We start from the raw sequence: 27,329 nt of genomic DNA, 5'->3' as shown, positions 1-27,329 counted from the left end.
GTAAACAACTTGTAATAGTAATTAATATTAAGATGTTTGTCAGAAAGCTGTTTGGGAGAACGGGAAAAAATGACTTCTGGAATATTGGGTACAGAGTTCAAACTAGTCAGTGAATGCTAAAAGTTTGATTCTGGTGCCAATTTCCTTAAACTTTGTTTTCATACTATTGAACTTTGAATGTTGTACCTTCCTGTTTTTCTCTTTGAATAAAAAAATCATTTTTTTATGCATATGCTTTAGCATCCACACTGACACATTTGGTTGGAAAATGGGAAAGGAGCTTTTCAATGAAATGAGATCATTATATGTTGTTCAAAACCAGTGTGTCACTGTTGTGGGGTAGAGAGGGTGGTCCACCTCCTGCCTCCCTGTTAAGGTAACTTTCTCCAGTAAATAGGAAAGCAACTTTTCCCTATTATGAGTGGGTTTGACTTCCCTCTTCTTTTGTTGAGGAATTAAGTTATGGAAACGAGTATTTACCTTCTACCCCAACCTGAAGAACTCTTATCCCCTCTGACAATACCTTCAGCAACCCCACATATCAAGTCAGCCCCTGTGCTATCGTTATTGGAGAATGGGATATAAAATAAACATTATTCCTTCTAGTTAGTCTCTGTTACTGTAGCCCTAGGGAACAGGATCTAGTTTTCAATCTAACGGGGTGGTGTGGCTATTGGGTGCGTACACAAGAACCATCACCAAGTCCATGGTTCCACTTCCAACTTGATTGAGGCTGGTGCATGAGGACAGATTTTTTTAAACAGATCCTTTGATACATAGCTCTTTCATTTGAGTAGTGCTTTGGGAACATGGCTGAGTGGCCCTATCCAAGGGAGACTACTTAATATTTAGTTACCACTTATGCTTCTGTATTTTAATAAGGCTGTTTAAGGGTTTGACTTCATTAGGTTTTAGTTCTTTGAATACCACTGTGTATTTGAGCTCTTTGAACTCTACTATCTGCTTCAATAAGCAATTTTCCTCTCTATTGGTTTTGTATGTTTTCTGAAATGTCTTTTTGGTGGCTTTTAAGAAAATAGTAGTCCACTATTAAATCATTGACAGGTTTTTTTACGTTAAAATAGATGTGGCCTATAAAAATAACTTATTATACTAGATGTTATTCTGAAAATAAACCAAGCAAATTTCATAATATCCTACTTAATAATTTATCTACAAATAGCATACATATGTTAAAATGTATGCTAGAAATACAAATGTATGCTAGAAATACAAATAGAAATGTAAACTAGAAATACAGTTTGCTTATTTTTTGCTCCTGGGACAAGATGTTACTGATATAATCTTGTGAAATATGTCTCTTTATACAACACATTTTTCTTTCCACTGCCTTTCAGGAAGATGTTAAGGTTAGTTTTTACCTCTGGAAGTGTTTCAGCACCTTTTTTCTGCATTAGACATTCTGTCACATTTTTCTAGAGTGATAATAAACATTACTCAAAATAAATGATATAAAAGTGTTAGGAATTGATGCTATTTTAAGTTTCTTTGTAACTGACAGGCTAATAGATAATAATTATTTTAATATTGTATTAGATATTAGATTCAAATTGATACCTTCATTGGTATCAATTTGATTTACTAGGTGAAATATAAGCTCCATACTGGTTTACTAGGTGAAATACAAGCTTCATACCACTGTACTTGATTGTGAAAGCTTTTTAAAGAATAATTTAAAAAGTCAATTATTTTCCATAGGAAATTCATGCAGTGGCATTTATCTGCGCCACTGTTTCTTACGAAAAGTCAATCTATAGATAGAGGCAAGGTTGAAATTGGCTTTAAAAATCGAGTGCTAGGAGGAGGGTTGAGGGTGCAAAAGAAGGGTAGATTATAAAATGAAAGTATTAGGAAAGACAGGTTAAGCTAGCAGTGAGACAAGGGTTTAGAAGAAAGGTGCTAAAGAGGAAGAATGGGTCCTGGAGCCATCTCCCCAAGATAAGAAATCTAAGACTTTCTTAGATTAAGGGCTTTTGTTTTGGTTTTTTTTGTCATTCACATTGGGAATACTCTTTTTTTTAAGTTTATTGAGCTATAACTTCATATAATAAAAGTCCATCCTTGGGGCCGACCCGGTGGCTCAGGTGGTTGGAGCTCCATGCGCATAACTCTGAAGGCTGCCGGTTTGATTCTCACATGGGCCAGTGGGCTCTCAACCACAAGGTTGCCAGTTCAATTCCTGAGTCCCATAAGGGTGGTGGGCTCCGCCCCCTGCAACTAAGATTGAACATGGCACCTTGAGCTGAGCTGCCGCTGAGCTCCCGAATGGCTCAGTTGGTTGGAGTGCGTCCTCTCAACCACCAAGTTGCCGGTTCGCGCAAGAGATGGTGGGCTGCGCCCCCTGCAACTAGCCAACAGCAACTGGACCTGGAGCTGAGCTGCGCCCCTCACAACTAAGATTGAAAGGACAACAACTTGACTTGGAAAAGAAAAAAAAAAAGGCCTGGAAGTACACACTGTTCCCCAATAAAGTCCTGTTCCCCTTCCGCAATAAAATAAAATAAAATAAAAAAAAGTCCCTCCTTTTCAGATATACAGATCTTTGAATTTTGACAAACACTTGCAGTCTTGTGCTCCTTTGTAGTCATTAATCTCTCCAATCCCACCCCCTAGGAAGCACTGATGAGTTTTCTTCCCAATAGTTTTGCCTTTTCCAGAATGTCTTTCAAATAGTATCAGGGTATACTAGCTTCCTACGACTGCTGTAACAACTCACAACCTCAGTAGTTTAAAACAACTTTATTCTCTCACAGTTTAGGAGTCCAGATGGCCAAAATAAGGTGTCAACAGGGCTACACATCTCAGAGAATCTGTTCTTTGACTCAGTACTACCGTATTTTCCCCAAAATAAGACCGGGTCTTACATTAATTTTTGCTCCAAAAGAAGCATTAGGGTGTATTTTCAGGAGATGTCTTATTTTTTCATGTACAACAATCTACATTTATTCAAATATAATCATGTCATCTTCTGAAATATCATAACATACTAAATGTGTCCGTCTGGCTGACGATCTTAACTGGGGCTTATTTTCGGGGTAGGTCTTATTTTTGGGGAAACACAGTAGCTTTTGATGGTTGCCTGCAGTCCTTGGCATTCCTTGGCATGTACGCACATCTCTCCAGTCTCTGCCTCCATCTTTACATGGTGTTCTACCTTTCTGTCATCACATCACCTTCACTCTGTGCCTATCTCTATGTCCAAATTTTCTTTTTATAAGAACACGTCATTGAATTAGGGCCCACCCTAATCCAGAATGACCTCATGCTCACTGGATTACATCTACAAAGACTTTATAAGACCAAATAAGTCACATTTTGAGCTTTCAGGTAGCATGAATTTTGGGGGAGACATTATTCAACCCAGTCCATAGGGTATGTAGCCTTTTAAAAAAATGTTTCAAATGTTACTTTAAAAATTGCACAGTAAAATTGGCTGTTTTTTTGGTTTACAATTGTATGAAATTTTTTTTTTTTAAGATTTTATTGGGGAAGGGGAACAGGACTTTATTGGGGAACAGTGTGTACTTCTAGGACTTTTTTCCAAGTCAAGTTGTTGTCCTTTCAATCTTAGTTGTGGAGGGTGCCGTTCAGCTTCAAGTTGTTGTCCTTTCAGTCTTAGTTGTGGAGGGTGCAGCTCAGCTCCAGGTCCAGTTGCAGTTGCTAGTTGCAGGGGGCACAGACCACCATCCCTTGCGGGAGTCGAAACCGGTAACCTTGTGGTTCAGAGGACGTGCTCCAACCAAATGAGCCATCTGGGAGCTCAGTGGCAGCTCAGCTCAAGGTGCCGTGTTCAATTTTAGTTGCAGGGGGCGCTGCCCACCATCCCTTCCAGGACTCGAGGAATTGAACTGGCAACCTTGTGGTTGAGAGCCTACTGGCCCATGTGGGAATTGAACCGGCAGCCTTTGGAGTTAGGAGCATGGAGCTCTAACCGCTGAGCCACCGGGCCAGCCCCCTGAATTTTAATACATATATAGATTCTTGTAACTAACAACACAACCAGGTATAACAGAGAGTTCTGTTATACCAAAAACCTCCCTTGTACTTCATTTTTGTAGTAATACCCACCCTTTACTCTTAATCACTGACAGATTTAGATTTATTCTCCATCCTTTTTGGAAACTCACATAAGTGGAATGATAACATATATAATCTTTTGGGACTGCGTTTCACTCAGCCTGATGCCTTAGAGATTCAACCATGTTGCATGTATTCGTAGTTTGTTGCTTTCTATTACTGAGAAGTATTCCAGTATATGAATGTACCACGGTTTATTGATTTACCTGTTGAGAAACACTGGGTTTTTACATTTTTGGTGGTTATCAATAGAGCCACTATAAACATTCCTGTACAGATTTTATGTGTGTATAAAGTTTTTATTTCTCTAGTCAGGGTTTTCAATCTTGGCACGATGACATGTTGGGCTGGATAATTCTTTGTTGCGGAAGGCTGTTCTGTGCATTTTAGGATGTTTAGCAGCATCCCGGGCTTCTACTCACTAGATAGCAGTAGCATCCACCCGCCCCCACTTGTAAAAAAAAGTCCCAGAGGACAAAATAGCCTCTGATGGAGAACGTCTGCTCTAAGGTAAATACCTAGGAATGGGATTGTTGGGTCATATAGTAAATGTGTTGAATTTTATAAGAACTGGGCAAAATGTTTTCTAGATTGGCTATACCATTTTGTATTCCAACCAGCAATATATGAAAATGTTTGTGTCTTTGCTAACCTTTGGTGTTGTTAGTATTTTCTTGTTTTAGCCATTCTAATAGAAGTGTCATGGTATCCCATTGTCATAGGGTTCTGTGTGTGTGTGTTGGGGTGTGTGTGTGTCCAGTTCTTTATTTTGAAAAAAAAATCAAATCTACAGAAAAGTTGAAAGAATAGTATAGTGAATACCTGTAAACACTTTGCCTAGATTGACCAGTTAATAAGATTTTGCCACATTTACTTTCTTTCTCTAGATAGGTATACTTTTAATTTTGCTGAACCATGAGAAAGTAAGTTTCCACCATCATGATATTTCACCCATAAACACTTTTGCAGTACTTCTCCCAAGAAAAAGGATATTTTCCTATATAACCACAATAGTATGTTACCACTTCTAAGAAAATTAATCATAATCCCACATTATTAACTAATATTCATATTTCCCCAGTTGTTCCCAAAAGTCTTTTATGGTTTCATCCCGAGATCTAGGATCTAATCAAGGTTCACGCATTTTGTCGTTCTGTCTCTTCAGTATCTTGATCTAGAACAGTCCTCTTGCCTTTTTAGTTTTTCAGTATGTTAACATTCTAAAGAGTCCAGGTAAGTTGACTTGTAGAGTGTCATGCATTTTGAATATAATTGTTTTATTATTAGATTCAGGTTAAACATTTTTTTGGGCAAGAGTTCTAGTCTAGGTGATATTGTATACTTATTTTTTTCATTATATTGGGAGGCATATTAATTGCAGGGTAATTGTCACGTTAATGGCATTAGAAAGTCTTTTTACTTGGTTAACGTGATGCTGTCAGATCTCTCCACTATAATAGTATATTTTCCCCTTTGTAATTAGTAAGTAAAATACTAAGTACTCCTTTGAGACCATATAAGTATCTTATTGTCCAGTAACCTTTAATCCAATGGTTTTAATATTGTACTAGTTATCCATTAGTGCATAACAATTTACCCCAAAATTTAGCTGCTTAAAACAACAAATATTTTTTTATCCTTATCTTCTGTGGGTTGGAAATTCAAAAGTGGCTTAGCTGGATGGTTCTGACTTTGGGTCTCATGAGGTTACAGTCAATGTTTGCTAAGGCTGCAGTCATTTGATGGCTTGACTGGGGCTGGAGAATCAACTTCTGAAATATCTCATTCATGTGGCTGGCAGGTTGGTGCTGCCTATTGGCAGGAGGCCTCGTAAACCTCTTTAGAGGGCTGTTGGAGTTTCCTCACAAATTAGCATCCTGCTTCCCTCAGAGCAAGTAACCCACGAGAGCAAGTGGCATTGCCTTTTTTTAAAAAAAATGTGGTGCAGCTCTTCTCTGTTGCCATCTTGGTTCCTCGTTTCCCGCATAAAATGCCCGGTGAAGCCACAGAAACCGTCCTTGCTACAAAGCAGTAGTTGCCACAGCCCCAGGCTGAGACAGGGTCTGGAACAGAATCTGACAGTGATGAATCAGTACCAGAGCTCGAGGAACAAGATTCCACACAGGTGTCAGACAGAAAAAGCAGAGAACCATATGATTTCACTGATATGTGGTGTATAAACCAAAAACAACAAAATAACAAGACAAACAAATGAGAAACAAAAATTCATAGACACAGACAATAGTTTAGTGGTTACCAGAGGGTAAGGGAGGTGGGGGGTGGGAGATGAAGGTAAGGGAGTGTCGTGCGGGAGACCCTGCTCGCTGTGCCAGTTTTCAGGCAGGGCAGCCTGCAGGGTCTCTGCTCCCGCTCCCCACACAAGAACACAGGATATGGTGAGGCCAAAAAGGAACACCCACGGAGCCATAGGTAGGGAAGTCATACCACTATGGTCTCACTGGAGGCTGGACCCACCGGACGCGCCACCTGCTGTCCGCCTTTCCGCCAACCGACCAACCGACTCTCCTCCACTCTCCTCGACTCTTCCTCTACTCTCCCGCTCTCCTCGGCAATCCTCGGCAGTCCTCGGCAGTCCTTGGCAGTCCTCGGCTCTCCTCCGTAGCAGCAGCAGTTATACCAGTGGCCAGTCGGCTAACCGGCCACAGCCAACGGCCAATCAGCCACAGCCGACGGCCATCCACCACCCAAGCCAGCACCTTTCCATGTGAGGCCGAGAGCCTGTAAACTACTTTCTGGGGCTCTGTCCCCACAGGGGGATCAAATATATGGTGATGGAAGGAGAACTGACTCTGGGTGGTGAACACACAATGGGATTTATAGATGATGTAATACAGAATTGTACACCTGAAATGTATGTAATTTTGCTAACAATTGTCACCCCAATAAATTAAAAAAAAAAAAGAGAGAGATTCCACGCAGGCAACCACACGACAAGTCCAGCTGGCCGCAGCAGCTGAAATCAATGAAGAACCTGTCAATAAAGCAAAACAAGGCATGGAAGGCTATGTCCAAACTGGGTCTTGAAGAGGTCATAGGGGTTGTTAGGGTCATTATCTGGAAATCTAAGAATGTCCTCTTTATTATCACAAAACCAGATGTCTACAAGAGCGCAGCTTCAGATACCTACATAGTTTTCAGGGAAGCAAAGATTGAGGATTTATCTCAGCAAGCACAGCTAGCAGCTGCTGAGAAATTCAGAGTTCAAGGTGAAGCTGTCTCAAACATTCAAGAAAACACAGACTCCAAAGTATAAGAGGAGAGCAAAGAGGAATAGGATGAAAACAGGTGTGGAAGTTAAGGACATAGAATTGGTCATGTCACAAGCAAATGTGTCGAGAGCAAAGGCAATCTGAGCAACAGTAATGATATTGTAGATGCTATTAGGAATTGATGTAACCATCTTAAAAAGGAGAACCTTTTTTTGGTGTTTCAAAAGGCTAACTGCAGCTTGGTTTGAAATTTGCACTGTTTCTATCATTAATAAAGTTAGGCTTCTTGTGAAAAAAAATTAAAATTGTGGTGCAACACGCGTAACAATTAAATTTACCATCAAAACCATGTTTAACTGTATGGTTCAGTGGTATTAAGTACATTCATATCGTTGTGCAGTCATTACCACCATCCATCCCCAGAACTCTTCATTTTGCAAAAGAGGAACTATATCCATTAAACAGTAACTCCCTATTTCTGCCTCCCATGAGCCCTTGGTAACCACCATTCTACTTTCTGTCTCTAATTTTGACTACTCTAGGTGTGAATAATGCTGCTGTGAACATGGGAGTACAGATACTTCTTCGAGACCCTGCCTTCAATACTTTTGGGTGTATACGAAGAAGTAGAATTGCTGGTTCATATGGCTCTATTCTATTTCAGTAGAAGGAGTCTATACAAGGTCTGAAAATTAAGTTCGCGAATTTGTTATCGGATTTTTTTGGTATGAGCGGGATTATTCGTTATGAATTTGTACCAACTGGACAAACAGTTCACAAAGTTTACTATTTGGAAGTGCTGAAAAGGCTGCATGAAAAAGTTAGACTACCTGAACTTTTCACCAACAACTCCTGGCTCTTGCATCACGACAATGCACCAGCTCCCACAGCACTGTCTGGGGCAGTTTTGAGCCAGTAAACAAATCACTGTATTGGAACACCCTCCCTACTCACCTGATCTGGCCCCCAATGACTTCGTTCTTTACCCGAAGATAAAGGAAATATTGAAAGGAAGACATTTGGATGACATTCAGGGCATCAAGGGTAGTACGAGGACAGCTCCGATGGCCATTCCAGAAAGAGTTCCAAAGTTGCTTTGAAGGGTGGACTAGGTGCTGGCATCGGTGCATAGCTTCCCAAAGGGAGTACTTCAAAGGTGACCTTAGTGATAGTCAGCAATGAGTTATGTAGCAGTTTTTCTAGGATGAGTTCGTGAACTTAGTTGTCAGACCTTGTACTTTATTCATTAGAAGAGAGCCACGCAATCTGGCTTACATTCAAGAGGCAGCATATTAGGTTCCATCTTTGGAAGGGAGGAGTGAGTGTCAAATAGTTTGTGGACGTTATTTTAGAAGGCCAACATCTTGATGATTCTTACCTGGCTCAACTATTGCATTAGAAGTTACAAAATGATTATTCTTTTATTGCTTCTTCATTTATTAAGCTCAGCTAAATTTCTGTTTTGGAGGGAAACCTCTCAGTCGCCATGATCAGCCTCCAAATACTATTTTCCAACCCTATTTTTTATTACATGGTAATACTTTTGATCCTTATCACCAAATCCTCTGGTTTACTAGATTACTTAGCGTTTCAGTGCCTGTTTCATTATTGGTAAATGGATACTAGTATCTGCCTCACAGGAGTGTGTTAATTTCCTGTGGCTGCTGTAATAAATCACTCCAAGCTTGGTGAGTTAAAATAACAAGCTTATTTACTTATTTTCTCATAGTTCTAGAGGCCAGAAGTCCAAGATCAAGGTGTCAGAATGGCCACATTTCCTCCGAAAAGTCTAAGGGAGAATTTTTCCTTGCCTTTCCAACTTCTGGTGGTTCCAGGTGTTTCTTGGCTTCTGGCTGCATAATTCCAGTGTCTGCTGGCTTCACATGGCCTTCTCTTCTCCCCTCTGCATGTCTCTAATAGGGACAATTGTCATTGGATTTAAGGCCCACCTAAATAATTCAGGATGATCTTATCTTGAGATTCTTAATTATATCTAAAGGTCCTTTTTCAAATAAAGTCTCATTCATAGGTTTCAGGGAATAGGATGTGGGCATACATTTTTGGCAGCCACTTTAGGAAGATAGTATTAAGTGAGTTACTACATGTAGAATTCTTTAAAACAATTACCAGCACATGATTATTCAACTCTTATTTTTTGTTATTATAATGTTTGTGGTTTATAGCAGCCTCCTGAATTGAATACTTTCTCTCTTTTATACCACCTTATTTTGGCAGTTTAAATTAGTATACTTATCACCCGTGAGTAGGGTGCCCATTTGTTATAGTTTGCCTAATATGGTTCTGGTTTATTTCTGCTGACCCAGCATCCCATCATGTTCCTGTTCATGGTAAAAAAATGTCCCAGCTTGGATAAAAAATTAAATGGTCACACTCCCATAATTCATCCTATCCTTTAGTTTGTCTTTAAAAAATAAATCATTACTGAATGTAAGATAAGTGTCTACACCTATTTGAATTGTAAAAACTTCAGGATAGATCTTAACACTTTGTAAGCAGGCATTTTCCCGCCAAATCGCGTCGTAATGCGGGGCTTTTTTGACATTTTCTTGCCAAAATTAGACTTTCCGTAAAATATTCATATCTTTCGATCTAGTTGATATTTTTCTATGAAACTTTCAGTGTTTTAGTTTAAAAAGAGGTCTCTATTTATTTGCTTTGCAAAATTTTTGCCAGTTCCAACTAGAGGCGATATGACGAGTTTACTCGTTTCCCACAATGTGTTAAGCGTGGTAGGTTGGTACTTCAGTATGAGTTTTCTTGTTCATACAATTTAGAGCAGAGATGTTACTTACCTAGCATTTAGGCAAAATTATACCTTGGCTTCAGTGTTTGTTTTCTATTGTTGTGTAATAAATTATTCCCGAACTTAGTGGCTTAAAATAACATTTATTGTCTCCTGCAGGTTCTGTGGGTCAGAAATTTGGGAGCAGCTTGGCTGAGCAGTCCTGAGTTAGGGTCTCTCTTTAGATTGTATAAGCTGTTAGGCAAGGCTGCATTCCTCTATAGTCTTGACTGGGACTGGAGGGGGCTCACTCATGGCTAGCAAATCGGTGCTGGCTCTTGAAGGGGGGCTTCAGTTCCTTTCCACCTGGGCCTCTCCATAGTCTGTCTTCATAGTGTGGTGGCTGGCTTCCTTGAGAACAAGCATTCGCAGGGATCAAGAAAAGTTGTAATGTCTTTTATGACCTAGCTTTGGATGCAGTACTGTTACTTCTGTCATATTCTATTGACCATACAAGCCAACCCTGTTTCACTGTGGGAAGGGAATTACATGTTTGAATATCAGGAGGTGAGGATTATTGGGGGCCATTTTGGAGGCTGGCTACCACAGCTTCTAGACTTGTAACAGGCCAAGAGTTCAACTTTTTTTTTTTTTTTTTCATTATGCAGTATTAGCTTTAATTGGGGTCGAAGGCTCTTCCAATTGTGTCACCTGGAGATCATTTCACCCACTGCTCTGTTTGGCTGCCAGTCTCTTGTGTCTCTCTTCAGCAATGGTGAGGCAGATACCCTTTCCACAGGGAAGAGAAATGCATGGTTTGTTGCCTTTGCCAATAACAAAAATGTTCGAGAGCCGGGTGGCAAAGCTGTTGCCGTTGGCATCTTTCACATGAACCACAGCAGAAGAACCAGGGGTCTGTCTCTCTGTTGGTGATCACACCGATTCTTCCCAGGCACCTCCGGTCACCATGCACAGGTTACCAGTGTCAAACTTGATGAAATCAGTAATTTTGCCAGTCTCCACTTTGGTGGAATCATTCACCTTGATGAGGGGCTCAGGGTAGCGGATGGTGCGAGCATCGTGGGTCACGAGATGTGGGATTTCTTTTGTGCCCACAAAGGTCTTTCTCACTTTGTACAATTTGTACTTGGCCTCCTCGGGTGTAATGCAATGAACAGCAAATCGACCTTTGATGTAGATCAGTTGGAAGTTCTCTCTGGACTTGTGTAAAACCAGCTGGGTAGGTTACATCAGTTCAGACTTTGCCATCGATCTTAATGAACCGCTGCATGCAAATCTTCTTGACTTCACCTCCTGTTAGGGCTTGCTTCAGTCTGTTCCTTAGGAAGATGCTGAGAGGGAGAATTCTCTTAGCTTGTAGGGACGGTGGATGGATGAGGAGCAAACATACCCGTCAGTTTATCCAGCATCCAGTGCTTTGGAGCCGCTACGCACTTCGGGTGCTTCTTAGGACCACGAGCCATGGCTGCACTGGGCACAGAAAGAGGCTCAACTCTTTTTTATATATTCTTGCCCTCTTTTGAATTCCAAGGGTGCCAACCCTGGTTTATTTGTTTTTCTCTTTGTGTTGCCCTGTTATGAATATATTTTATGTTCATAAGTTTGTATAGTTACCTAAAAATTTTTGGCTTTTTGAGATAAATATTTTTTTGCTTTTTTCACTTAAAAGGTTTTTTTTTCACTTTGCCCATGATACTGGCCAGTTTTCTAGGTTATTATTAATTGTAGTATGTAGTCTCTTGGATTTTCTAGGAAGATGTTCACATTGCTTATGAATTACAAGTTTTCTTTTTTCCTGATTTATAACAGCAGAGTTTGGGCTTGGTGCCCAGTTCATTCATTTTGTGTAGTCAGTTCTTTTTCTGTTGTATTATTTTACCCTTTGTGCCCTGTTTGACCAAACTTGAGCAAATCCCCTATTCTTTTTTTTTTTTTTAATTGGGGAATATTGGGGAACAGTGTGTTTTCAATCTAGTTGTGGAGGGCGCAGCTCACTGGCCCATGTGGGAATCGAACTAGCGACCTTTGTGTTATGAGCACTGCTCTCTAACCACTGACCTAACCGGCTGCCCTTCGCCTGTTGTTTTGCTACTCTTTTTCACCCACAGTGCTTCTGTCCTGTGGCATCTTTTCTGAATTCCCCCTCCCCACAAAGCAAAATTAATTACTATAGACTGTATTTCCTTACTTATGGTACTTGTACATATAAATAGCATGGTATCAATTTCCTGTAATTCTAATTATTTATGTTATGACTTTCCCTCACATTTTAAATTCCAGGAGGACAGAAACCTTTCTTATCTTTGTAATCTTTGTACACCAATAGTAAATGGTGTTTACTATTACGATGGGAAACTTTGTTTAGTGTGTATTCACTGGTTGCTTTTATGTTGTCATTATAAGACTTTAAGGACAAATACAAACCCCCACCATTTGTAACCTCACTTATTCACAAGTAGAGGCTCTTTTGTATAGGTGGCTAGTGCTCCCATTTGGAGAAATGTTGGATAGTGGTGAGTGCTTAGATATTATTAAGCTTTTTAATGTCTCAGTAAGAAAGATACCCAAATTCGGGGTCTTCTGAGGTATTAGAGAAAAATTTACCTTGTGTATCATAACTGTTTTGTGTTTATTGATTGATTTGAAAAATATTTAAGAGCTTACTATTAATATACTTCAGACACTATGTTAGGCTCTAGTGATTTACATATGGATGGTCGCTGACCTCAAGAAAACAGTTTGAAAGAGGAAACAGATTTGCAAATCTGTTGAACACTTACGACAGCTGTTGAACACTTCCGAGGTTTAAGATTGCCTATAGCACTTTGCAGGTATTATCTCAATCTTTAAAACAAAATTGCAATTGAATTATCCCTGTTTTATGGATGAAGAAAGTGTGGCTTAAAGATTCAGTAATTTACTTGCTGAAGTTTACACAGTAACAGTGCTGAGGTGTATATCTAGATCTGTCTGACTCCAAAGCCATCTTATACGGTATGTATGCTGGCATATATGCTATAGAGTCGATGAGAAGAAGAAATTCATTATTTCTGCTTTGGAGTTTTGGGAAAGCTACCACATGAGATGCTTGAGCAGAATGTTGAAGGATAAGAGAAGACCAGATGAATGAGAATTTAGGGAAGAAGTGGGGCAAATTTTGAACAGAAGGATCAGGATAAGTAAATTATAGAAGTATTAAGCAGATGGCATATTGGGGTATGGTGAGTAATTCTGCGTGGTTGGAACATGGGATATGTATGGGAGAGTGGCAGGTGAGATAAGACAATAGGCAAACCAGCATCACAGAGGATCATTGGAGGTGTATCTGAAATACCCTTTTTACAACACTATGGACAGATTGGAGGTAAGGCAAGGAGAAATGTTGACATTAGTCCGATAGTGCAAGGAGAGCCAAATGAAGGGAGTAGTAGTGGAGATAAAGAAGAAGATGTAAAAAATTCATGTACAATATTTTCTATCCATGTCCAACTGCTGTTTTCTGATGTCTTGAGGAATTTTGGCTCTTCGATATTTCCCAGTTGTTAGCTGTGTAGGGTGTTCTCAAATAGTATCTAGTTTTTTCACTTTAATGCTTGAGAGCAGGATTTAGCAAACTGTGGCCCATGGGAGGAACGTGGAACTCTGCCTGTTTTTGTAAATAAAGTTTTATTGGAACATAAATTCCATTTATTCATTTTATGTGTCGTCTATGGCTGCTGTCACACTACAATGGCAATTGAGTAGTTGTGACAGAGATCATATGGCCCACAAAGTGTGAAATATTTACTTTCTGGTACTTTACAGAAAAATTTTGCAGACCCTTATTTCAGAGCATCAATTTGAAGACATTCTGTGATCTAATAACTAAAGTGAAAGTCATAGTCCTTACTTTATACTGTAATTGAAACTGTTAATTAGGTGACATTGACCATATTCAGAATGTACCCATAATATATTTGGAATTTATATTAATTAGCCTCTCCCAAATTCCAAGGTTTCTTTAGGTAATAGGGGTTTAAATATAAAGATATTTATGAAAATAAAGAATGGAACACTCAACTGTGCAGTCAAGGTCTCAGCAGAAAAAGGACATGTTGCTAGCTTGTCCTCACAAGGACCAAAAAGTAGTTTAAAGCTGCAAGATTATTTAAGATTATATCATAGCTCTGGCAACCAAGTTATTTTGTCAACCTGACAAAGCACGTATCAGTTGATCCCTTTTCCAGTGCTCTGACAAACTGAAATCTATGTACAGAGCTTGCAGTTTCAGATTACTCAAGAGCTGATCAAATTAGGGTAGCCTGTCTCCATAGTATAGGCTGTTCCTGGTGGGGAGAGTTTTCATGTTCCTTCTTTTCCCTAAATGTTTTTTTATGGCATCTTGTTTTTGTTTCATGAACATAGTATCTTCCATCTCCCTGGGGATATTACTATATTTTTTAAAGTTTTCTTTGACATCACTGTTCCTGTTGGGAGCTTTCACATTGCCTGCTAATGATACCTTATCATATTTAAGGATGGGAGACTAAAAATCAGACTGGGAGCTCTGTTTGTGCATGGAGGTAGGAGAGGTCTTGTTAACTAAGAACCTCACTGTAAGGTTGTCTGGTAGACTGTTTGGGAAACTGTATAAGAAGAATTGTCCTATCTCCTGCCTTGTTGGTTAAGTCTGGGCTATAGTGGGCTGGGAGCCTAGTGGCAAAAGAAGATGGGGAGTTTTGTCATTCATTTTGCATATGTTCTTTCAGTTCTCCTGTTTTTGATACTGTTCTCCATCCTTCAACTATGCCTGGCATCTCCCATTCCAAAGATACTCTTATCTTACCCTCCTTAGAGGGAAGAAACCTGAGTCTTCTGGTGTGAAGTAGGGGATTTAAGGAATCAAAAAGCTTGGTAAGCACCTTTTAACCAATCCCGCTTGTGTGTCCCAAGTTGACTCCCTACTTCCAGAATCATGTGGTGCCTTCTCTTCAGGATGCTGCAGTAAACCATCTTGGTGTTTGGCTTTTTTCTATTACCAACGTAGGAGTCACCTTTCTTGAGTGTTGCTGTCAACTGGCATTGGTCCACCTGCTTTGTAGCTTACTGAAGTTACTTGCTTGTTGTTGTCTCTCCTATTTTTCCTGATCTTTACTATTATTACTTTTTCAATCTTTAAAATTCCTTCACTAGTTTACAGGGAATTTGAAAGGGGATTCAGAGGTGTATGTGTAAGCTATTATCTTTTTGTGGGTCTTTTCCCACATATTTTATTTTCCTTTTTTGTTTTTGTTTAATCAGTATCTTTGCCTTGTTACAATCCTGAACAATGCAGGGGTCTTGGAACAATTAACTCCGCTTACCTGCATTCCTGACTTTAATGCTGTTATTCAGTATTTTACCTTTATATTTTTAAATTCCAAAATTAGACATTGTTTTGTGTTTTTAGATTTACCTAATGAGTTATAGAACTTCCTTTGAGGATTATTCTCCTTATTCCTGAAGTACATCCTTTAGAAATTCTTCTAGTGGGAGTCCATTGGTACTAAAATATTTTAGTCTAGAAAAATAAAATTTTTTCCCTAATTATTTTTTTGTTTTAAACAGCTTTGTTGAGATATAGTTCACATGGCATACAATATAACCATTTAAAATGTACAATTCAGTGTCTTTTAGTATATTCAGAGTTGTATATCCAATCTTGTAATCAGTTTTAGAACATTACCCCAAAAAGAATTCCTGTGCCCCATCCTCCCATCTGCTCAGCCCTACGCAACCAATAGTCTACTTACTGTCTTTATAGATTAGTCTATTCTGGACATTTCATATATATGGGTCCTTTGTGATTGGCTTCTTAACTTAGCATAATATTTTCAAGGTTTATCTCTGATATAGTATTTACCAGTGCTTCATTTTTTTTTTGCTGCTGAATAATATTCCGTTGTATGAATATACTATAGTTTATTCATGCATTAGTTGATGGACATTTGGGTTGTTTCTGTTTTCTAGCTATTATGAGTAATGCTGCTGTGAACATTTATGTTCAATTTTTTTGTGTAGACATGTTTTCATTTTCTTGGGTATATACCTAGGAGTAGAATTGCTGGATCGTAAGGTAATTCAATGTTTAACTTTTTACATGCCCACCCGTATTGTATGAGGGTTCTAATTTCTCCATATCCTTGTCAACACTTGTTATCTGTCGTTTTTATTATAGCCATCCTAGTAGGAGTGAACTGATATCTCATTGTGGTTTTGATTTGCATGTCCCTGATGGCTAATGATGTTGAGCATCTTTTCATGTGCTTATTGGTCATTTGTGTATCTTCTTTGGAGAAATGTCTATGTAGATCTTTTCCCAATTTTTCAGTCATTTGTATTTTTGTGTTGAGGTGTAAGAGTTCTTTATATATCCCAGATACTTTTATCAGACATAATGAATTAGAAGAATTTTCTCCCATTTTGTGGTTTGGTTTCTTACATTCTTGGTACATTTGAAGCACACAAATTTTAAATGTTATTTTATATCCAATTTATTTTTTCTTTTGTTGCTTTTGCTTTTGGTGTTATGTCTAAGAAACCATTGTCTAATGCAAGGTAACAGAATTACACCTATTTTCTTCTAAGAGTTTTATATTTTTAGCTCTTATATTTAGGTGTGTGATCTACTGAGAGTTAATTTTTATCTGTAGTTGTTGGATATGGATCCAGATTCTTTTTTTGCATGTGACTATTTAGCTGTTTCAGCACAATTTGTTGAAAAATTTAATTGTCTTAGCACTTTTGCTTGTCAGAAATCACTTGGCCATAGATATTTGGGTTTATGTTTGGACTCAGTTCTATTGCATTAATCTACATACCTATCCTTATGCCAGTAGCACACTGTCTTGATCATTGTAGCTTTGTAGTAAGTTTTGAAATTGGGAAGTGTGAGTTCTCCAACTTTATTTTTCTTTTTCAAGACTGTTTTGTCTATTCCTGGCCCTTGGTATTTCCATGTGAATTTTAGGGTCAGTTTGTGAATTTCTGCAAAAAAGGCAGCTGGGATTTTGATAGTGATTGTATTTAATCTATAGATCATTTTGGGGACTATTGCCATCTTAATGATGTTAAGTCTTCTAATCCATGAATATTGAATGTCTTTTCATTTATCTAGGTAGTCTTTAATTTTTAGTTTTGTGCTTTTTTGTTGTTGAATTAATTCTAAGTGTTTTTTTATTTTTATGCTATTGTAAAAAGAATTGTTTTCTTAATTTCATTTTTAGATTTTTCATTCTACCATATATATACAATGGCTTTTGTATGTTGATTTTATATCATACAACCTTGCTGAACTTGTTTAATAGTTTTTTGTTTTTTATAAAGATTTTATTGGGGAAGGGGAACAGGACTTTATTGGGGAACAGTGTGTACTTCTAGGCCATTTTTCCAAGTCAAGCTGTTGTCCTTTCAATCTTAGTTGTGGAGGGTGCCTTTCAGCTTCAAGTTGTTGTCCTTTCAATCTTAGTTGTGGAGGGCGCAGCTCAGCTCCAGGTCCAGTTGCCATTTCTAGTTGCAGGGGGCACAGCCCACCATCCCTTGCAGGACTCGAGGAATCGAACTGGCAACCTTGTGGTTGAGAGCCCACTGGCCCATGTGGGAATCGAACCGGCAGCCTTCGGAGTTAGGAGCATGGAGCTCTAACTGCCTGAGCCACCGGGCTGGCCCCAATAGTTTTTAAGTAGATTCTTTAGGGTTTTTTATACATTTGTGTATGATTTTCTATACATTTGTACAGGATCTTCTATATAAATGTATAGGCATTTCTATGCATTCTTTTTTTCAAATAGAGATAGCTTTACTTTTTACTCTCCAATCTGTATGCCTTTTATTTCATTTTCTTTCCCGATTACCTTGGCTAGAACCTCCAGTACGATGTTAAGTAAAAGTGGCAAGAGCTGGCATTCCCTGTCTTGTTCTTGATTTTAGGGGGAAAGCATTCATTGTTTCACTAATAAGTAGGATGTTAGTTGTAGATTTTTTATAAATGACTTTGTCAGTTAAGGAAGTTCCCTTCTTCTCCTAGTTCCTTGAGTGTTTTTATCGTTAAGGGGTGTCGAGTTTTGTCACATACTTTTTATGTGTCTATTGAGATGATCATGTGGTTTGTTCTCTATTCTCTTGATGTGATATGTTACATTAATTGATTTTTGGATATTTATCCAACTTTGCATTCTTGGTATAAATTCCCCTTGGTCGTAGGTTATTGCTGGATTTACTTTGGTAGTATTTTGTTGATGATTTTTACATCTATATTCAATATAAGACATACACTCATTGTACATAAGCGTTCCAATTTCTCCACTTTCTTTCCAACACTTGTTATCTTTTTGGCAGCGAAGGAATAGTGGCCATCCTAACAGGTGTGAGGTGATGTCTCATTGTGGGTTTTATTTGCTTTTTTATTTTTTATTTTTTTAAATTGGGGAATATTGGGGAACAATGTGTTTTTCCTGGACTCATCAGCTCCAAGTCAAGTTCTTGTTTTCAATCTAGTTGTGGAGGGTTGCCCATGTGGGAATCGAACCGGCGACCTTGGTGTTAATGAGCACTGCGCTCTAACCAACTGAGCCAACCGGCCGCCCTATTTGCATTTTCTTGATAATTAATGTTGTCAAGCATCTTTTCATATACTTGTTGGTCATATGTATATGTCTTCTTTGGAGAAATGTCTGTTAAAATACTTTGCCCATTTTTTACTTAATTGTGGTTGTTTTTTTCTATTGATTTATCGGAGTTCCTTGTGTATTTTGGATATTAACTCCTTCTCAGGTATATGGTTTCCAAATATTGTCTCCCTTCCTATAGGTCTCCTTTTCACTCTTTTTTTTTTTTTTTTTTTGCAGAGTAGTTTGATGTAGTCCCTATTGTCTATATTTGCTTTTGTTGCTTGTGCTTTTGGTGTAATAGCCAAGAAATTGTTGCCAAGACCAATGTCATGAAGCTTTCTCTTCTTATATTTTCTTCTAGGAGTTGTAGAGTTTCATGTCTTAAGTTTAAGTCTTTAATCCATTTTGAGTTGCTTTTTGTGTATGGTGTAAGATAAGGGTTCAGTTTCATTCTTTTGCATGTGGATAACTGGTTTTCCAAACACCATCTGTTGAAGAGACTATCCTTTCCCCATTGTGTATTCTTGGCACCCTTGTTGAACATCAGTTGACTGTATATATTTTCTTTTGTGATTAAGGATCTTTTAAAATTTTTAAAGAATTTTTCAATTACTGTTGACATTCGATCTTATATTAGTTTCAGGTGTACAACATTGTGATTAGGCATTTACATAATTTGCGAAGTAATCATCCTGATAAATCTAGTAATGAGATTATTTTCTTAATTTCTTTTTCAGATAGTTGTTAGTGTTTGATTTGCTGAATTTTTAATTAGTTTTTAACAGTTTTTATGTGGAGTCTTTAAGGTTTTCTATGTAAGATAATGTCATCTGGGAACAGAGATGATTTTACTTTTTCCTTACCAGTTTAAATGCCTTTTATATCTTTCTCTTGCCTGATTGCTCTGGCTAGGACTGCCAATACTATGTTGGATAGAAGTGGTGAGAGTGGGCATTCTGTCATGTTTCTGGTATTAGAAGAAAAGCTTTCAATTATTCGTCATTGAATGTGATGTTAGCTCTGGACTTTTCACATATAGCCTTTATTTTTTGAGGTAATGTCCTATTCCTAGTTGGGGAGTTTTATCATGAAAGTCTGTTGAATTTTGTCGGAAGCTTTTTCTGTATCAGTTGTGATGATCATGCAATTTTTATTCTTAATTTTTTTTTTTAAAGTGTGTTTTTCCAGGATCCATCAGCTCCAAGTCAAGTAGTTGTTTCAATCTAGTTGTGGAGGGCACAGCTTACAGTGGCCCATGTGAGAATTGAACTGGCAACTTTGTTGTTAAGAGAGCACCAGCTCTAATCAACTGAGCTAACAAGCCACCCATTCTTAATTTTTCAAATGTGGTATATATAACACATTGATTTTCATATGTTGACCCATTGTTACCAAGCAAGGGCCCCACTGCCTGACGCACACAGGAGCCAATACTATGACACCGGCTTTTGAGAAAAGAAAAAGCTTTTATTGCTGAGTTGACCTTCAGGGAGACAGGAGGCAAGGCTTAAATCTGTTTCCCCGATCCAGGGTTCAGGGCAAGTTTTAAGGGGTTAGCAGGGACAGGCTGGTAAGCGGAAGTGCTGGCACGGTGGGTTTTGATTGGAGAACTTTGGAACTTGGCCATTTATGGTAAGATATAGAAAGGGGCTTCAGCATGGGATCTTTCTGGACAATGGACCCTTTGCTTGTGAAAGGGTTTTGGTATTCAAGTTGTTATGTCTTGGTCCTTTGGTTTGAGGGTTCCTGAGTGCAGCTGGAGGTCAAAGTTCTCTCCTCTGCACATGCTTCAGCTGCATGATCTGCTCTGTTTTGTCTCTGGAAGGCAACTCAGTATCTTGTAAGAAACAGATGATGTTACCAGGAAAATGACATTGAAACCTCCGTTCTTGTCTTCCAGAAGCAAAGACTTCAATCAAGAGACAGAAATTTGTGTAGCATAAACAGAACTTTATTAGTAAGAGAGAGGACATTCAGCGACCTGGAGCGGGCTGACCCCAGAGAGGGAAGCAGCCCCGCCTTAGATTGCATTAAGGCTTTTATTCCTATGCGTAGAATTGCCTCCTCTTCTCCTCTTATCTCTCTTTCTTCCCCTGAGGTGCCTAGTCCTAGTCCTCTGGCATTTAGCAGTGAATTTCTTGATTTAGGGGCATGTGTAAACATACCCCTTGGATTTAGGGACATGTGTAAACACATCCTCTTGGTTTTGGGAGATGTGTTTACACATCTGTAATGATGGGGGGGTAAAAGGAGGAGGAGGAACACACACTAGAATGGGGCTAATTGATTATTTATTTAGCAATATGCAACAGCAAAAGACAAAGGCAATTAATAGGATGTGCTAATGACAGAAAGGAAAGATGGTTAAGACTAATCTATATGTATTGATAGCAATGTCATGTCAAAGAAGTACACATACATATAAGTTTAAGAGATCCCAACATATGTTTACTATTGATCAAAAATCACTTGGCTAGGGCTGGCCCGGTAGCTCAGGTGGTTAGAGCTCCATGCTCCTAACTCCAAAGGCTGCCGGTTCGATTCCCACATGGGCCAGTGGGCCCTCAATCACAAGGTTGCCAGTTCAATTCCTCGAGTCCCGCAAGGGATGGTGGGCTCCGCCCCCTGCAACTAAGATTGAACACAAAACCTTGAGCTGAGCTGCCTCCCAGATAGCTCAGTTGGTTGGAGCGCGGGCTCTCAACCACAAGGTTGCCAGTTCAACTCCTGCAAGGGATGGGGGGCTGCGCCCCCTGCAGCTAGCAACGGCAACTGGACCTGGAGCTGAGCTGCGCCCTGACTGAAATGACAACAACTTGAAGCTGAATGGCACCCTCCACAACTAAAATTGAAAGGACAACAACTTGATTTGGAAAAAAAAAAAAGTCCTGGAAGTACAAACTGTACCCCAATAAAGTTCTGTTCCCCTTCCCCAATGACATCTAAAAAAAAAAAAAATCACTTACCTAAATACACAAATAACATCAGTAAGGAGTATCCAAAAGCAGTAATAAGCTTTATAGGGTAGTAAACTATTACAATAGATGCCAAAAGTTCACCAAACCGGGGGAGAACAGCACTGAAAAAGTCATAAATCAAAACCTTGCCAGGCCTGTAGCTAAGGAAAACTCAGGCATCTCCCACACTGCTGCTTGCTAGTTCCCGAGAATGCTGTTGCTCTTGTTGTCTTTGTTGTTAGAAGTCAAGCCGTCTTCTGATGTTATAAGCTGCAAGGTATATGTTTTCAAGGTGTTAACAATGTGAAGAATGTTGTTGTTGTTGTTGTTGTTGTTGTTAGAAGTTAGGACATCTTCTGATGTTGTAAGCTGCAAGCTGCGTACAAGTTTTCTAGATGCTAACAAGTTCTCAAGAAGGCTAACCATGGGGAACAACAGTGGAGAGGCGGGAACCAGCCAGACCTCACCAGGTTCGTGGCTGGAAGTCAGGGCATCCCCTGGTGCTGTGCGCTGCATGTTGCTGGAGGTCTTCAAAATATTAGAATGATGAAAAATCACCAATGACAAATGACCAAGTGACAAAATAATAATAATAATAATAATAATAATAAATAATAATTACACTGTCAACTGAGGTTTGTCATATATATTTTTTCAGATGTACCTTAGAGCCAAGTTTCTTGTTTCCTCCGGGAATGGCCAGTTCCGGGTGGGTCCAGCAGTTACTGATACTGATATGAATGTCGCCCATCCGGCCAAAGGGGCAATTCAGGCAGATAAGCAACATCTATTATTCTTGCTTGGGACCATCAGCCCAAGGTCTTCTAAAGCCTGGCAACATGCCTGTCACATTGTCCTGATATAACTTAGCTACTTCTTCATCTGTTGATGTGGGCGAAACAGACAGAACAAAGGGGGAATTCTCTCAATCCCTGATCAAGAATTTCTTTAACCTTGAGCTAACCATCACCTCACAACATGGACAGAACAGCAAACATCATCTCATATCTCCCCTGCCGGAGAGAATGAGACCAAACAGAAAACTTCATCTCATGTCTCCCCTGCTCGGGAGAATGAGACCAAAGGGGGACAGAAAAGCAACCTCATCCCATGTCTCTCTTGCTTGGGAGAATGAGACCAAAGGGAATTTACTCAACCCCTGATCACTGCACAGAAATCACCTCACATATAGGAATAGACAAAAGCTCACATCAACCAATGAAGGCAAATTTTCCTCAGCATCTACCCTACAACTTCCCTTTGGGGTATGTGAAAACCTGGAATCCTGTTGGGTTAGTAAGGGATTGGTGACAAACTGGATGTGTTGATAAGCAAGATATCTAACAGTGCATTTCTTTGATTTAGGGGCATGGGTAAACATATCCCTTTGGTTTTGGGGGATGTGTTAATACATCCCTTTGGGGTATGTGAAAACCTGGAATCCAGCTGGGCTAGTAACGTATTGGTGACAAATAGGATGGGTTTCCCCCTTCTCTGACATTTAACAACATCCCTCTTTGATTTAGAGGTATCTGTAAGCCTGGAGTCCTGCTGGGCAGCTGCCAGGGGTCTTGACCCAAGTAAGAGCTGCGGCAAGGGGCTTTTTAATCGGGGCTAAATTTCTCCTGCTATTTGTAGGACCAATTTGAGCTGGTTTTGAGGTTACATCATCTTTGCATTCCAGTGATTAATCTTACTAGGTCTTGGTGTATTAATCCTTTTTTCCCCCCTTCTTCCACCTCCCCCCCGCCACTCCGGTTCAAGCCAGTTGTTTCTGTCTAGTTGTGTAGGACACAGCTCCCTGGCCCATGCTGGTATTATGAGCCTTGCGCTCCACCCGGCTGAGGCAGTCGGTCGCCTCAGCTGCTCACAGCAGCTCATGGCAGCTCCCGCCGGCTGCCGGCCACTCAGTCTGGCTGCTGGCCATTCACACTGGCTGCCGGCCACTCACACTGGCTGCCGGCCACTCATGCTGACCACCAGCAGCACACAGCAGCCCACGGCAGGACACAGCAGCCCATGGCAGCTCACACCCACCTCCCGCTGCTCACGGCAGCCCAGCTCCAGGGAGAGCTGTTGTTCACAACCTTAGCTATGGAGTGCGCAGCTCACTGGCCCATGTGGGAATCGAACCAGGGACCTTGGCGTTAGGAGCACGGCGCTCCTCCCACCTGAGCCATCAGGCCGGCCCTTAATCCTTTTAATGTGCTGTTGAATTTGGTTTGCTAGTATGAAAACTGAACATTTGGATTGTTACAATATGGCAATTCTGGAAATCAGATTCTTCTCATAGTTTCTTATGGCTGCTTATTGTGTTTATTGTTTGCTTGTTTGATGACTTTTCCAAACTAATTTTCTATAGTTCGTATTCTTTATCATGTGTGTCCACTGAAGTCTTTGTTCTGTTAGGTTGGTAGTCAGCTAGTGATTTGACAGATACCCTTAAACTCTTAGAACCAAAAAAAGGACCCCAAACCCAGTGTTTGCACATTGCCTGTGTTGGGACACTGCTGTGCTTAGTCCAGCAGTTTAAAAATGTGCCTTAGTTTCCACTTTCTGCTTGTAAGGAGGCTGATGGTCAACCAGAGTTAAGAATCAGGGTCTTCTTCTCAGATCTTTTCTGAGCATTCATCCGGCCCTGGGCATATGCATAGCCTAGATTCTCTATAATTTCCAGGAGTTTTTCAAATCCCTTATCCCCCCCCCCCCCCAAGTGTCTCCTTCTTTAGCCTCTTCCTTCCCAGTCTTTTCAGTATATCTACTGTGTTATCCTTTGCCCTAGGTGGCAGTGGTTAATACAATTGCTTTTAAACGCTTTTGACAGGCACTTGCTGCAAACCTGTCTCAGCCCTAAGGAAGCTCCCAGGCAGGGAAAACAAAGGCAAGCCCTTGAGCCAGTCCTTCAGGGAACTTTCATCCATACAGATCAAATCACACAACCACAGTTCTTTGAGAAGAAGCCCTGTGTTGCTTGCCTTTGATTCATTTTTCAGTTAGATTTTGTATGTGGTGTGAGGTAGAAAACCAGCTTCATCCTTTTACATGTGGGTATCCAGTTGTCCCAGCACCAATCATTGAAGAGATGGCGATAAATTTTAAGATAAAATACCAAAAGCACAATTCATGAAACACAAAGTTAGTAATTATTGGACTTTATAAAAATTAAATGTAGTCTACAAAAGGCATTGTGTGATACTGTGATTTATAAGAGATATACGGTCTTCGATTCCATTCCTGACACACAGCTTCAAAAACCCTAGGAATTTCCTAAGTTAATAGAATGATTAAGGTGTCTTTTGTTTTGTGTCTTTAGAAAATCACCTAAGGATGGGGGCCGGTTGCTAGTGGAGCCAACCATGTGATTAGAGGATTGGAACTTTCAGTTGCCACCACCCCCACCTAGGGAAGGGCGAGGGGCTGGAGTTTGCCAGTGGCCAATGATTTAATCAATTATCCCAGTGTAATGAAACCTCCATAAAAACCCAAAAGGATGGGGTTCAGAGAGCTTCTGGGTGAACACTGGAGATTTGGGGAGAGGGGTGTGCTGGGAGAGGACACAGAAGTCTGTCCCCTTTCCCAATACCTTGCCCTATGCATCTCTTCCATTTGGCTGTACTTGAGTTACATCCTTTTACAGTAAAGCAGTAATCTAGTAGGTAAAATGTTTCTCAGAGTTCTGTGAGCTGCTCTAGCAAATCAAACCTAAGGAGGGAGTCGTTGGAACCTCCAATCTGTAGCTGGTTGGTCGGGAGCATAGGTGACAACCTGGACTTGGCACCTGGCATCTGAAGTGGGGTGGACTGGCCAGTCTTGTAGGACAGTGGGCTGTCTCCATGTAGATAGTGTCAGAATTGAGTTAAATTGTAGGACACCCAGCTGGTGTCAGAATTGCTTGTTGGTGTGGGGAAACCCTCACTCACATACACATACCCACCTGTTAGAATTGGTGACCAGAATCTTTATGCTGTTAAGAAAATGAAGAGAAGCCACCGGCTGTGAGAAAATATTTGCAAAACACATGTGATAATGGACTTGTATCTAAAATATACAAAGAACTTTTGAAATGCAACAATAAGAAAACAAACAAAAAACATGAGCAAAAAATCTGAACAGATTCCTCACTAAACAATATATGTAGATGGCAGATAAGCATATGAAAAGATACTGAAAATCTTATGTCATATGGGAATTGCAGGTTAAACCATCAGTGAACTATCACTTTACACCTATTAGATTGGTTAAATTTCTAAAAGTTAATACCAAATACTGGGGAGAATATGGAATAATAGGAATTCTTCAATCCTAGTAGGAAGGCAGAATGGTACAGCCACTTTGGAAGACCATTTCGCAGTTTCATACAGAGGTAAAACATAGGCTTACCATTATCTAGTAGTTGTATACCTGTTGAGCCAATTTAGTTGAAAACTTATATTCCCAAATAACCTGCACATGAATATTTATAGCAGCTATTTTCATAATTGCCTCAAACTGAAAGCAACCAACATGTCCTTCAATAGGCAAATGGATAAGCATAAACTGTGGTACAACACAATGGAATATTATTCAACAATTTAAGAAAAAGCTGTCAAACTATGATAAGGTATGGAGGAACCTTTAATCCTACTGCTGAGTGAAAGAAGTCAACCTGAAAAGGCTCCAGATTGTTACGTTTCTGCCTATCTGACATTCTGGAAGAGGCCATAACTACAAGAGACAGTAAAAAGATCCAGGTTGCCAGGGCTCTGAGTGAGGGGAGAAGGATGAATAGGTGAAGTACAGCGGATTTTTAGGGTGGTGAGATCTTTCTGTGTGATACTGTAATGATGGGTACGTGGCATTATGCATTTGTCAAAACCCATAGAACTTAACAGAAAGAGTGAAACTTGATATAGATTGTGGATTTAAATTAAGAAAAAAACTATAGAATATTCAGGCGCTGATTAACATGATAGACAAGGTGCCTACTTTTGTGGACCTTACAGTCCATGAACAAATCAGAAAACATTTCAGTGCTGTGATACAAAGTAATAGGACCGCTGGTTTAGATTGAGTAGTCAGGGCAGACCTCTCTGAGGAGCTGGTATTTACTTGAAGCCTGAGTACAAGAAGTATTAGCTTTTAAAAGTAAAGGAAAAAACATTCCCAGCAGAGGGAACAGCTAGTGCAAAGGCTGTAAACCTGGATTTGCAGTGGGTGAGAAGGAGAATGAGATAAGGTGAAGTCAGAGAGTCAGTCATGGGTGGGATGGAGTGAGGCTTTTGTAATCCAGGATGGGAGTTTGGATTCTATTTTAAGAAGTTATTGGGTGTTTAAGTTGAGTAGCGCATGATCTAACTTTCATTTTTAAAAGAGTACCCTCGTTGCTATGTGGAGAATGGATGGTGGGAGGGAGGGGGAGCCAGAACTGGGAGCAAGTGGAAAGGCAGAGAGACCAGTTTAATGAATTGTAGTAATTTGTTGACAGGGAAGGGATGGATGTTTGTGGCTTGGATTTGGATGGTTGAGAGAGCAAAAAGTAGGTATATTTTAGGGTATCATTTGCAGGTAGAATCCTAAGAACATGTTGGTAAGGGAAAGATAATGCCTGTGTCTTTGGCTTAAGCAACTGGTTGGATGGTGGTGCTGTTGAGGCCAGGGTGAATGTGCCCAGGTA

At 39.8% G+C, this 27,329-nt stretch overlaps 1 protein-coding gene and 2 pseudogenes across 2 annotated transcripts in view; 2 read left to right on the top strand and 1 right to left on the bottom strand.

Moving 5' to 3' along the window:
- ITCH (itchy E3 ubiquitin protein ligase) overlaps window positions 1–27,329 on the top strand; it is a 118,790-nt gene that overhangs the window by 13,289 nt on the left and 78,172 nt on the right. The window lies entirely within an intron of this gene.
- LOC109448458 (nascent polypeptide-associated complex subunit alpha-like) lies at window positions 5,483–7,973 on the top strand (annotated as a pseudogene).
- On the bottom strand, window positions 8,026–12,141 carry LOC148756027 (small ribosomal subunit protein eS4, X isoform-like; annotated as a pseudogene).

Source organism: Rhinolophus sinicus, chromosome 13, assembly GCF_057876585.1.
Source record: "Rhinolophus sinicus isolate RSI-liver-muscle chromosome 13, RSI-T2T, whole genome shotgun sequence".
Lineage (NCBI taxonomy): Eukaryota > Metazoa > Chordata > Mammalia > Chiroptera > Rhinolophidae > Rhinolophus > Rhinolophus sinicus.
This window is presented reverse-complemented; position numbering and strand designations above follow the sequence as displayed.